The 11,622-nt window shown below is 42.8% G+C and overlaps 1 long non-coding RNA gene across 1 annotated transcript; it reads left to right on the top strand.

Moving 5' to 3' along the window:
- The first annotated feature begins 9,767 nt into the window (after window positions 1-9,767).
- On the top strand, window positions 9,768-10,734 carry LOC143809093 (uncharacterized). Its single transcript, XR_013222065.1, has 3 exons — window positions 9,768-9,867; window positions 10,198-10,217; window positions 10,384-10,734. It is a non-coding gene; the product is annotated as an uncharacterized LOC143809093 (long non-coding RNA).
- The last annotated feature ends 888 nt before the right edge of the window (window positions 10,735-11,622 follow it).

An 11,622-nucleotide genomic window follows, 5' to 3' on the forward strand; every position in this document is an offset into this window, starting at 1 on the left:
AAGCTTCACCTGTGGGAAGTCATACCACCCCTGCTGCAGAACCAACACCCCAGAGGACCCCTTTAAGCAGCGTCGGCTATCCCTGACCGAATACCACAGGTGGCGTCATGAACACTTTCATAAACTTTATTCCCCTTGTATTGGACGCCCAGAGCCACGGTCCGGGATACTGCCACCGTGACACACCCTTTTAAGAACCGGCCCGGTACTGAGTATTCCCTAGGCCCTGGCGGGTGCTCCAGCTGCGACACAGAATTTGATAACATTAGGACATCATATTGAATATGTCGTCATATCGTCATCTTTTTCCTTTTTTTTTTTGCTGTTGAAAAAACCCTAATGGGAAAGAATGAAAGAAATACAAATTATAAAATATATTTATTTTTAAATTTGACTAAGATGATAACACAGGTGGGGGACATGATAGATCCTATCAAAGTAATCAAAAGTCAGCAACCAATAGGAAAAATCTCAGCGGTTGCCGGCTGATCTCAGTGGGGTGCTGCACATGGGCCCTCCATTTTGCTTCAGGAGGAGGCGGGCTGGGGTATGGCATTGCCTATACCGTGGGGGGTCTGGGAACATAGTTTCTCTCTCCTCTGCCATGTTAGATCATGTCAGGGGACAGAGAAATGATTTTGAAACTGAATCACCCTTTTTTTTTCGTGATTCCCGTTATTCGGCCTGATCGTGTTCCCAGGGTCTCCGCTACCACCAGTAGCTGAAAACCTGAATAAGGCCCTTTAGCAGCCACAGTTTTAATACTTTTTGGCAGTTGTTAAGGGGTTAATTGATTTATTCTTGAAAAAGGTCTTTATGATAGAAAAAAAATATTTATCATCTATACCATGGTGGCAGCTATTTGACATTTTAGGCCACGTGACTGGCAGAGATTAGCTCAGCAGAGAAGGAGGACACACAGACAAGAGGGCTTCTGTTGGGGCATCATTCTGTGTGTGAGGGAGGGACAGTGGAGGCATTATACTGTGTGTGGGGGAGGGACAGTGGAGGCATTCTACGGTGTGTGGGGGAGGGACAGTGGAGGTATCATACTGTGTGTGGGGGAGGGACAGTGGATGCATTATACTGTGTGTGAGGGAGGGACAGTGGATGCATTCTACGGTAGGTGGGGGAGGGACAGTGGAGGTATCATACTGTGTGTGGGGGAGGGACAGTGGAGGCATTATACTGTGTGTGGGGGAGGGACAGTGGATGCATTATACTGTGTGTGGGGGAGGGACAGTGGAGGCATTATACTGTGTGTGGGGGAGGGAAAGTGGAGGCATTATACTGTGTGTGGGGGAGGGACAGTGGAGACATCATACTGTGTGTGGGGGAGGGACAGTGGAGGTATTATACTGTGTGTGGGGGAAGGACAGTGGGAGCATTATACTGTGTGTTGGGGAGGGACAGTGGAGGCATCATACTGTGTGTGGGGGAGGGACAGTGGAGACATCATGCTGTGTGTGGGGGAGGGACAGTGGAGGCATTATACGGTGTGTGTGGGGGAGGGACAGTGGGAGCATTATACTGTGTGTGGGGGAGGGACAGTGGGGGCATTATACTGTGTGTGGGGGAGGGACAGTGGAGGTATCATACCGTGTGTGGGGGAGGGACAGTGGGGGCATTATACTGTGTGTGGGGGAGGGACAGTGGAAACATCATACTGTGTGTGGGGGAGGGACAGTGGGGGCATCATACTGTGTGTGGGGGAGGGACAGTGGGGGCATCATACTGTGTGTGGGGGAGGGACAGTGGGGGCATCATACTGTGTGTGGGGGAGGGACAGTGGAGGCATCATACTGTGTGAGAAGCTGTGGAGGCATTATTTTTTGTTGGGGGCACAATATTGTGTGTGGGGCATATCTCTATTTTATTGATTTTTTCATGATAGATTAGTTACCCTTTAATTATATAAAAGTCTTTATTGTCTGTAGTTGTCACTTTCGTTTATTTTCCGGCTTCTTTAATCTAAAAAAAGAAATAAAGTTTGCCTTATAGTCATACTGTGTGCTTCAGCCTTTCACACTGATTTATGTGCATGGTGTTATATGGACCATTCTGTCTTCTCTCTTACGCTGCCATCTACTGGAGACTGAAATAATTTCATTTCTCACTGAGGACCAAATTCAAATCCTATTTCAGTGCATGACATCACAAATCTCTCCTCTGTAATATGCAAACAGAGATGTAAACTGTCCATTAAATCATAAACGATCCATAAAAGTATGGCAATTTTTATACATGAGTTATTCATGCTGGAGGATCTTGTATATTGTATATATTTGACAGTTATAGACGGGGCGTACATAGAAATCATGGGACTCCATAGCAGAAGTCCTAATTGGTCCACAATCCTCCCCAAAAATGTAATATTTGTTGGGGTCACAGAAAAGCATATCTTACAACTCCGCAGCCCTTACAAAGTGATAATTTTCCCATGTACTCAGATACTCATTTCATGGCTCCCATAAAGATTAATGCCAGCAAAAGTGCCCCAAAACAGAGTATGATACCCCCACAGTGAATTTCTTCACATTACCCTCCACATGCATAGTATGATGACCTAACAGTATCCTCACACACAAAGTATGATACCCCACACTTCCCCCAAACACTATGATACCCCTACAGTATAATGGCCCCAACACAGCCCTCCACACAGTACGATAGCCCCCCATATAATATAATGGCCCTCCCTACAATATAACAGTCCCCACACAGCCCTTTACATCGTATGATGGCCTCTGCACAGCTTTCCATGAAGTATGATGACCCCCAGACTGTATAATGGGCCCCCACAGCCCTCCACACATTAAAATTACCCCCCCACAGTATAATGGATTTCCTAGTACCAGCAAAAAGATTGAGATTTCTGAAGTCTCACGGATTTAGATATATTGCTTATTATTTCCTTGCAAATTTAAATCTGCAGCATGTCAATTCCGTTTTTGCTGCAGATTTCACCCATAATAATGAATTGTAAAAACGCATCAAAAGCGCATGCAAAAAATGCATAAAAAAATGCAAGTATAAATGGTTAGAAATAAACTAATTTAAAAAATGTAAACGATACATCAAAGTGTCTACGTGATTAATAAAGTGCCAGGTGCAACTGTGCTCATTTATGTAGACTCTCTATGAATATCTTACTAAATCGATGTCTAAGCCCAAAAATAAAATCTTATGCAACCATATTACAGAAACAATGCCACGGATATTGGTGCGTTGTGAACTTCAGCAATGCAAGTTGATAAAAACCAGGTAGGTATCCATTAGGAAATGTCATTCCCTGTATATTAAATCAAAGCAGCTGGGGATCACACAACCCAAAACAACGGTTGGCTAAGTCATCCCAGAAAAGGTCCAAAGATGCCTATAAATTGGGACTATCATAAAACCCTGTGCAGTGCTGGTGTAGAGATGTCTACGATAGACTTGGACTACAACGCTGACAGAGGAGATTAATAATTACCTGGATGTACGTAATGCAATAGAATTGTAAAGCGCTGCGGAATATGTTGGTGCTATATAAATAAAATGATTATTATTATTAATGCAATGGAGTCCCGTCCCTTAGCCCCGACGCACACATTTCGCCCAGCTTTTACTGCTGCAATTTTCCTGCCAACACATCAGGATTTGCAGCAGGATCTTTCTCCTGCAAGTACTGAACTTATGCACATACCCTCAGAGGAAGTCCTTTTGTATGATGAGGAACATATAAGGCTTATACGTTTGCAGAGGGAAACTTAGTGGATCTAGCTTTTGGATTTAGTGAGTTCCACAGGGCTTAAATGGAATCTGTCACCAGGTTTTTGTTAAGTAGTCTGAGAGCAGCATGATGTAGTGATAGAGACCTTGATTCCAGCGATGTGCCACTTACTGGGCTCTTTGCTGCAATTTTGATAAAATCACAGGGTTTCTTTCACTGCAGATCTAGCAATTCTCTGAATGCTGAGATCTGTATAACCCCGCTCACACCACTGATTGGCAGTTTACTATGAACACTGTGCATAGGCAGAAAGCCGCCAATCAGTGGTAGGGAGGGGTTACACAGAGCAGGGGGACCATATGGCTGCCGTCACACTAGCAGTATTTGGTCAGTATTTTACATCAGTATTTGTAAGCCAAAGCCAGGAGTGGGTGATAAATGCAGAAGTGGTGATGTGTTTCTGTTAGGGCCCCTTTCCACTTGCAAGGAAAACGGACGAGTGCAACTTGGGGCCGAGGCGTGCTAGAGTCCCTGTAAAAAGCCTCAGGCCTTCAGTCATACGGGTTTGTTCCTATCCATCAGGGGGACAGAGAAAGAGACAAAACATCTAGAACATCTACAACAGTTGTTAGGACCTTATGAGAGGCTCAGCAGTAAGGTACTACAACACCCAGGCACTAGAGGAAGGCTACTGATTTCCACCTGGATGTGCCTTTTCTGGGGTGGCTGGGGGCAGATGTTTGTAGCCGGGGGGGGCAATAACCATGGACCCTCTCCTGGCTATTAATATCTGCCCTCAGTCACTGGCTTTACCACTCTGGCGGAGAAAATTGAGCGGGAGCCCACGCCAATTTTTTCCGCCATTTAACCCTTTATTTCAGCAGCTACAGCGCTGAAATTTTGCACATACACACTACTAACATTAGTAGTGTGGAATATGCAAAAAAAAGGGGATATGAGATGGTTTACTGTATGTAAACCATGTCTCATCATGTCGGGTTTGGGAAGGAGAGAGCAAAAGCCGGCAATTGAATTAGCGGCTTTTATGCTATCTAGCGCTGCATTAAATATAAATATACAAATATAGGTGTCTCACTGACCTATATATATATATGTATATATACCTATTCTATGTGTATATATCTACTCTATTCTAACCTGTCAGTGTGATTTTACTGTACACAGCGCTGATTTGCCGGCTTTTCAAAGGACACCGGTGCGTAAAAATCGGACAGCAATACGGATGTCATACGGATGTCATACGGATGTTGCGATTAAAAAATCGCATGACAATCGCATGATTTTCCTCCGTTTTTTCGGTCCGTTAATAATCGGACCGATTTTACGCTTGCAAGTGGAAAGGGACCCTAATTGTTCCACTCCTGGTTTTGGCTACAAATACTGATGTAAAATACTGACCAAATACTGATTGTGTGACGGCAGCCTATGACACGAGACAACTAGTTAATCTCCTGCTGCTAAAACAATAATTTTTATTGACCCTACAACATACAGCCTAGTAAGTGACACATTGCCAGAATCAGGGTCTCTTCCCCTACATTATGTTGCTCTCAGATTATATAGCAAACAGGTGCCAACTGACACTTCATCTAGCATATAAAGGGACATTAAAAGGTCAATCTCATTTCAGCCTTTCATGGGTGAGATGGGAGTAGCTCAGATCTGGAGGTGGCGCTGCCGAAACTGCTGGAGCGATAGAGCTACATTGTCTCCGCAACTTATATAGATATCAATGGAAGACGTGAGATCGGTTTTTTCTTACTAGTTTTTAGCTTCCATATTGAGAAATAATTGAGAAATGATTTCAGTTTTATCCATTTCAGATTTTCTTCATAATATTATTTCTTTTATACGGCTAAGAAAGTCCATATTGCAGATGTAGATACGTCAGCGTTTCTGGCACTACGATCTTTGGGAATGTGATCCAGATAAAGCTTTTCCCACATTCTGCTTCTATAGGACAAAAACACAACAGCTGTTTGGCCCAATTTCAGCAGGAAACAGTCAGTTATACGCAGTCTCTCACATCGAGTGCATTTAGGCCCCAGTCACATACGTCATGTTTTTTTCTGGATATTAAAAAAAAAAAAAAAAAAAAAAATGATGCTGATCACCGAATGTATCCTGCCATTAGTTTCCTAGAGGGGCGGCTTTGTGTCAGTTCTAGATCTCTGAGGCTGATTTATTATTGCATTTGCACCATTTTTTGTCAAGTTTTTGGGTTTTTTTTCCCCTGTTTCTAATTTTCACCATATTTTTCTTTTTTGGATGGGTTTGGTGTTTACAGATGTTTTCAGCTGATTCATCATTGGCATTTTTTTTTTTTTTAAATCCCTAAATTTTTACACAAATGTACTCTAGTTTCCTTTCTTCCCAGAGTAGTTTTATGTATGTCTGAAATTATTGTTCACATTTTGCATCATTTTATCAGAACATGTAATTTTTGCACTAAAAAGTTGCAATAAAAGATTAAAGACAAGAATATAGAGCATTTCTGATTTTGTGCAAAATTCATGGACCACGTCGCTCATTTTTAAGAATTTGGAGCAAAAATCATCAACAAATAGTTGAATGTTGAAAAACAAAAGTGACTGAACCCTCAAATGATGAATCAGGCCCCTAGAGCGAAAGTTGCCTCATTGTCCAAGATTATTCCCATCTTCTTAAATCTTTATATATGTAAGGGGGTGCATGGTAAGGGACTAACTTGCCTCCCCTCAGCAGAGATCATAGCTGTAAGTATTGCGCATTATGTCACTGTCTGAATATAATTATATACAATAAATGGACGTCTGTAATATTCCTTACTTCCATTGTGGCATCACACACTATATGAGGGCCAAAACACCGGAAGTGAAGCAGTTTGTGGCTGGAATTTCAGTGAGGCAGGGGATTTTCGACCCCATGAACCTGGCTCACCCAAAGTAATTCAGATTCTGGGAATCGTGTGATGTAGAGGAAAGCTGCAGAGAAGAGCAGCATACAGTGCACCACAATGTGTGAACTACTAGAGAATATACTAGAAGTGGTGTTAGAACAATGTAGTGCACAGGTTTAGGCAAGACTGCTAATGTTAGGTACTTGTCACGGGGATATTGCGACAGAGAGGGGCCAGAAGATCGTGGCGTCTGGTTACATGAACTCCTGCACTTATTAGAACCACTTTACTATCCTTTTAAACAGTGCAGGTTTCCTTGATGTCATGGCAAGGGTTAATCAGTTTAGTTGATCTCCTGGAGCTCTCCATCCTGAATTGTGTCCGCTGTTCTGTGTTGGCCACTCCCCTCTGGTGTATATGCTCACCATTGACACTTGGGAGTTGCCAGTGATAGTTCTACTTGCTGGTTTTGTGGTGAAGGAGAAAGTTCAGCGTTTGGAGTAGATGGTTGGAGAGTTTTTCTGGAGATTGCTGTGTAGAATTGGTTTGCACGTTTTTCCTTATCCTCTCACATTTAGTTTCCCCTTCTTATACCTCCTCTGTTTCCCACTCTGTGGTTTTGTGAGTATTTTTGTATGATTGTAGTTTTCTGTCAACCCTGTCTGTATGGTTAGTGTTTTCCTATACACTACAGGCTTTCAACTCCCTGGGTGGGGGAGGGATCAGATAGGAACATAGGTAGGTAAGAGAACCCGGTGTCTCCACCTTCAGGAGTAATCTAGTGGTCAGGGATGGACAAGGGCGCCCGTAGTTCAGGGAATCAGGTATGTGCCCACAGTCCCTTGTCACTACACAGTACTAGTCAGGTGGATAGAGGAAGGTCTCTCCCCCCAAAGAGTTAGGGAGCATGTGGGGCAGCATGGTAGTTCAAATCCCACTGTTTGCATGGGTTTTCTCCTACACTCCAAAGACCTACTGATAGGTAATTTAGATTATGAGCCCCAATGGGGACAGTGATGCTGAGAACAAAAACTATACTTGCAGATAACACATACTATTTGGTTTTCAGAAATTAAAAATGATCTTGATGAAAGAAAGTCTAAAACAAACATAATGATAATGATAACTTTGATTTAGTGAAAAAGAATAGCACAAAATTGAAGAGTTAAGGAAAAAAATTAGAACAATGGTTACTCTTAGGCTATGTGCACACGTTCAGGATTTTTCACGTTTTTTTGTCCGTTTTCCGCTGGAAAAATGCTTAAAAAACGCATACATAAGCATCCCATCATTTTTAATGCATTCTGCAATTTTTGTGCACATGATGCGGTTTTTTTCCGCAAAAAAACCTCATTGCGGTAAAAAACGCAGCATGTTCATTAATTTTGCGCTTTTTTCGCGTTTTTCCCGCTATTTAATGCATTGGGAAGCTCCGGAAAAAAACACAAAAAAACGCGTCAAAAACGCAAGAAAAACGCGAAAAAAATGCATGCGGATTTCTTGCAGAAAATGTCCGGTTTTGATCAGGAAATTTCTGCAAGAAATCCTGACGTGTGCACATAGCCTTAAAGATTCTTCCTCTGAAAGTTATTCTTAAAAAGATACACATGTCAATTTCCAGCTCAGAATACTGAGCCGCTAAAATCAGTGACTGGCTAGAGCGGTGACATGCGCTGTTGACGTGACGTAGAACGGGGAGTCGGCACTGGACCCAGGCAGGGTACGTACATTCTGAGTTTGTTATTTTAGGTATTTTACAGAGTTTGAGGCCCACTTTCCCGAAAGTGGACAACCTCTTCACATGTTTATGTATATAAAGCTGCAGGTGCTTTGAGGAGGGCCGATTCCTGATTCCGCATTGTTCCCTACCTAGCACCATTCACGTGGGCATCATTGTCATCTGTTCAGTACCGATATGTCACTGTTATCAGCAGTGCTGATAGGAATAACCATTTCTGGTAAAGAAAATATACTTTAACCTATCTTTCCCTACCCTACAGAGTAGTGTTGTTACGGTAGCTTGGTGCCCTTATGCAAATTGCCTTTTCAGAGAGGGAGAGAACTTGAACTCTAATGCCACATATTGGAAGTAGCAATCCTAAAAGTCAATATCGACCCTTTAATGAGCCTTGTCACATGACTTGCTACTTCAAATAGGTGGCATTAGACTTCAAGTCCTCTTCCTCGCTGAAAATGCAATTTGCATAATTTCCCAGACAAGCATTGCATGGCAAATAAGTCTCCTTACGCTGGCATGTCAGGTATGTCACTCTACACAAGGAGAGTCGTTACCCCATAAACTTAAAGCTGTCATCATTCTCTTTGAAGATCCAGATAAATATCGAGTCATCTTCTCAAAGTGACCACACAGAGGTCTGTAGATGCCACTATGCTAACTGCATAAGGGACTGAACAAGTTGAAACAATACTGCAGCCCTGGGACTGGGAGAGAAGGAAGCAAAATAAAGTAATGAAGTAGAACTGTTTACTGACTTGAGTTGCTTATTGGGTGGGTGAGATTTCGGCTACATTGGCAGTCGGACAGGCTAATTTTTGCCCCCCAGTGAGAGCCATTCATACAGTGCAAGTGGGTGTCAGCAGAGATCCAGCTCCTATCGTTCACTTAAAGGAGGCGACTCTTTGTGCTAGCTCGTTAACGAAAGATCCATCACTATTATATACTGTGTCCTTCCTTATTATGTATACTGCAATGCAACATATTTACAATGCTCTCATTAGTTTTGCTTTCACATCAAAAATCATTCTGTGTTACCATCTTCGGAACCTCAGAACCCACCTCCAATTACAGTAAATCTCTGGGTTCTATTCCCATCAGCTCTCCGACCCCTCCAATAATTGTAGATAAAATTCCTGTCTTATATGAAAAAGCAGTGAAACAGTAAGGGTACGTTCACACAGGACTTTTTTGCTGCGTATTTTTATGCTAATTTTCAGCTGCTTTTTACAGTACCAGCAAAGCCTATGAGATTTCAGAAATCTCATGCACACACATTGGGTTTTTGTTTGATCAGTATTTTCTGCTTTGCTGCGTTTTTTGGACATAGGGCATGTCACTTCTTTCAGCGTTTTTGCTGCGTTTTTGCAGCGTTTTTTCACCCATTGACTTGAATGGGTGATGGAAAAAACGTTGCAAAAACGCATGTAGCATTATTTGCTGCGTTTTTTGTGCAGAAAAATCATGGCCAGCAGGAAGTGATCTCACAGCCAAGAGCTTAGGGGTGTGGTTAGTGAGGTGTGAAGAGCAATTGTGAGCCATTGTGAGGTGTGAAGAGCCATTGTGAGGTGTGAAGAGCCATTGTGAGGTGTCCTGATTGTGATCTATTGTGAGGGAGTTCCTGGTAGTGAGGTGTGAGGAGTCATTGTGAGCCATTGTGAGGTGAAGCGCCATTGTGAGGTGTCCTGATTGTGATCTATTGTGAGGGAGTTCCTGGTAGTGAGGTGTGAAGATCCATTGTGAGCCATTGTGAGGTGTGAAGAGCCATAGTGAGGTGTCCTGATTGTGATCTATTGTGAGGGAGTTTCTGGTAGTGAGGTGTGAGGAGTCATTGTGAGCCATTGTGAGGTGAAGAGCCATTGTGAGGTGTCCTGATTGTGATCTATTGTGAGGGAGTTCCTGGTAGTGAGGTGTGAGGAGTCATTGTGAGCCATTGTGAGGTGTGAAGAGCCATTGTGAGGTGTCCTGATTGTGATCTATTGTGAGGGAGATCCTGGTAGTGAGGTGTAAGGAGTCATTGTGAGCCATTGTCAGGTGAAGGGCCATTGTGAGGTGTCCTGATTGTGATCTATTGTGAGGGAGTTCCTGGTAGTGAGGTGTGAAGAGCCATTGTGAGCCATTGTGAGGTGTGAAGAGCCATTGTGAGGTGTCCTGATTGTGATCTATTGTGAGGGAGTTTCTGGTAGTGAGGTGTTAGCCATGTCTTGGTATAGGAGGATGAGCATTAATGTTTCCCAACTAATCATGGAGGTAATATTTTTTTTCATTTGTGATATATCTATCTATCCGATTGTTTGCAGTGGTACACTTTGCGATGCTCATGTGCTGTTATGTACATGTTCATGTGTTCTGCATGTGTATGTTTGTATCTTCCTTGTCATGAATGTTGGCTTCATTTCATCTTGCATTTGGTAATTACTTTTTCATTTATTTTTCCAAGGTGGAAGCAATGCCTGTAATTTGGGATGTAGTTTGCCCACAGTACAGTGATCGTCAAAAAAAGGCCGATGCATGGCATGTAATTCGCCGTAAATTGTTCCCCCGCTGGGATGAAGGCGATGCTAAGCTCCACTGGGGTCTCTCAACTTTATTATCATGCACAAATAGACAAAAAAACGCACCAAAACCGCACAAAAAACGCATCTGTAAGCAGCTGAAAATTGGCATAAAATACGCAGCAAAAAAGTCCTGTGTGAACTTACCCAAAAAACGCACCAAATACTCACCAAAAAAACGCACCTAAATTAGCATAAAAAAACGCAGCAAAAATACGCAGCAAAAAAGTCCTGTGTGAACGTACCCTAAATGTGTACATACAATGATGATCTGCAGAGTTTTAAAACTCCCCTCACTCACACTGACTATACGATCTGTGAGCGCTGTTTGAGATGCAGTTTCACACTGCTATGCCCCTCCTTCTTGCTAGTAAGAGCTTACAGGGAGAAATCTATCTCAAGCAGGAGGCAAGGGGAAACTGGCTAAAGCTGCATCACATATGATAGACTGAAACTCTGCAGTGTTAAGAGAGAGCAGTTGTATGCCATGTATCAGTGCTGCCATGACATTGGATAGAGAGCAGAGGAGGTGCAATGGAGGAAGTTACACTCCACCCCCTGTGCAAAGCCAGATGCATCATGGGCAATGTAATCTGCATTAGGGAAAATATATCAGATAGGATGAAAGAACCAAAATGACAGATAACCTAGGAATAGTAGATCAACTAAAACAGACACTAAAGCTGGAATACGTCAGAGTTTCCTAAATAATTCTTCC

Source organism: Ranitomeya variabilis, chromosome 2 (genome assembly GCF_051348905.1).
Source record: "Ranitomeya variabilis isolate aRanVar5 chromosome 2, aRanVar5.hap1, whole genome shotgun sequence".
NCBI classification, from domain to species: domain Eukaryota; kingdom Metazoa; phylum Chordata; class Amphibia; order Anura; family Dendrobatidae; genus Ranitomeya; species Ranitomeya variabilis.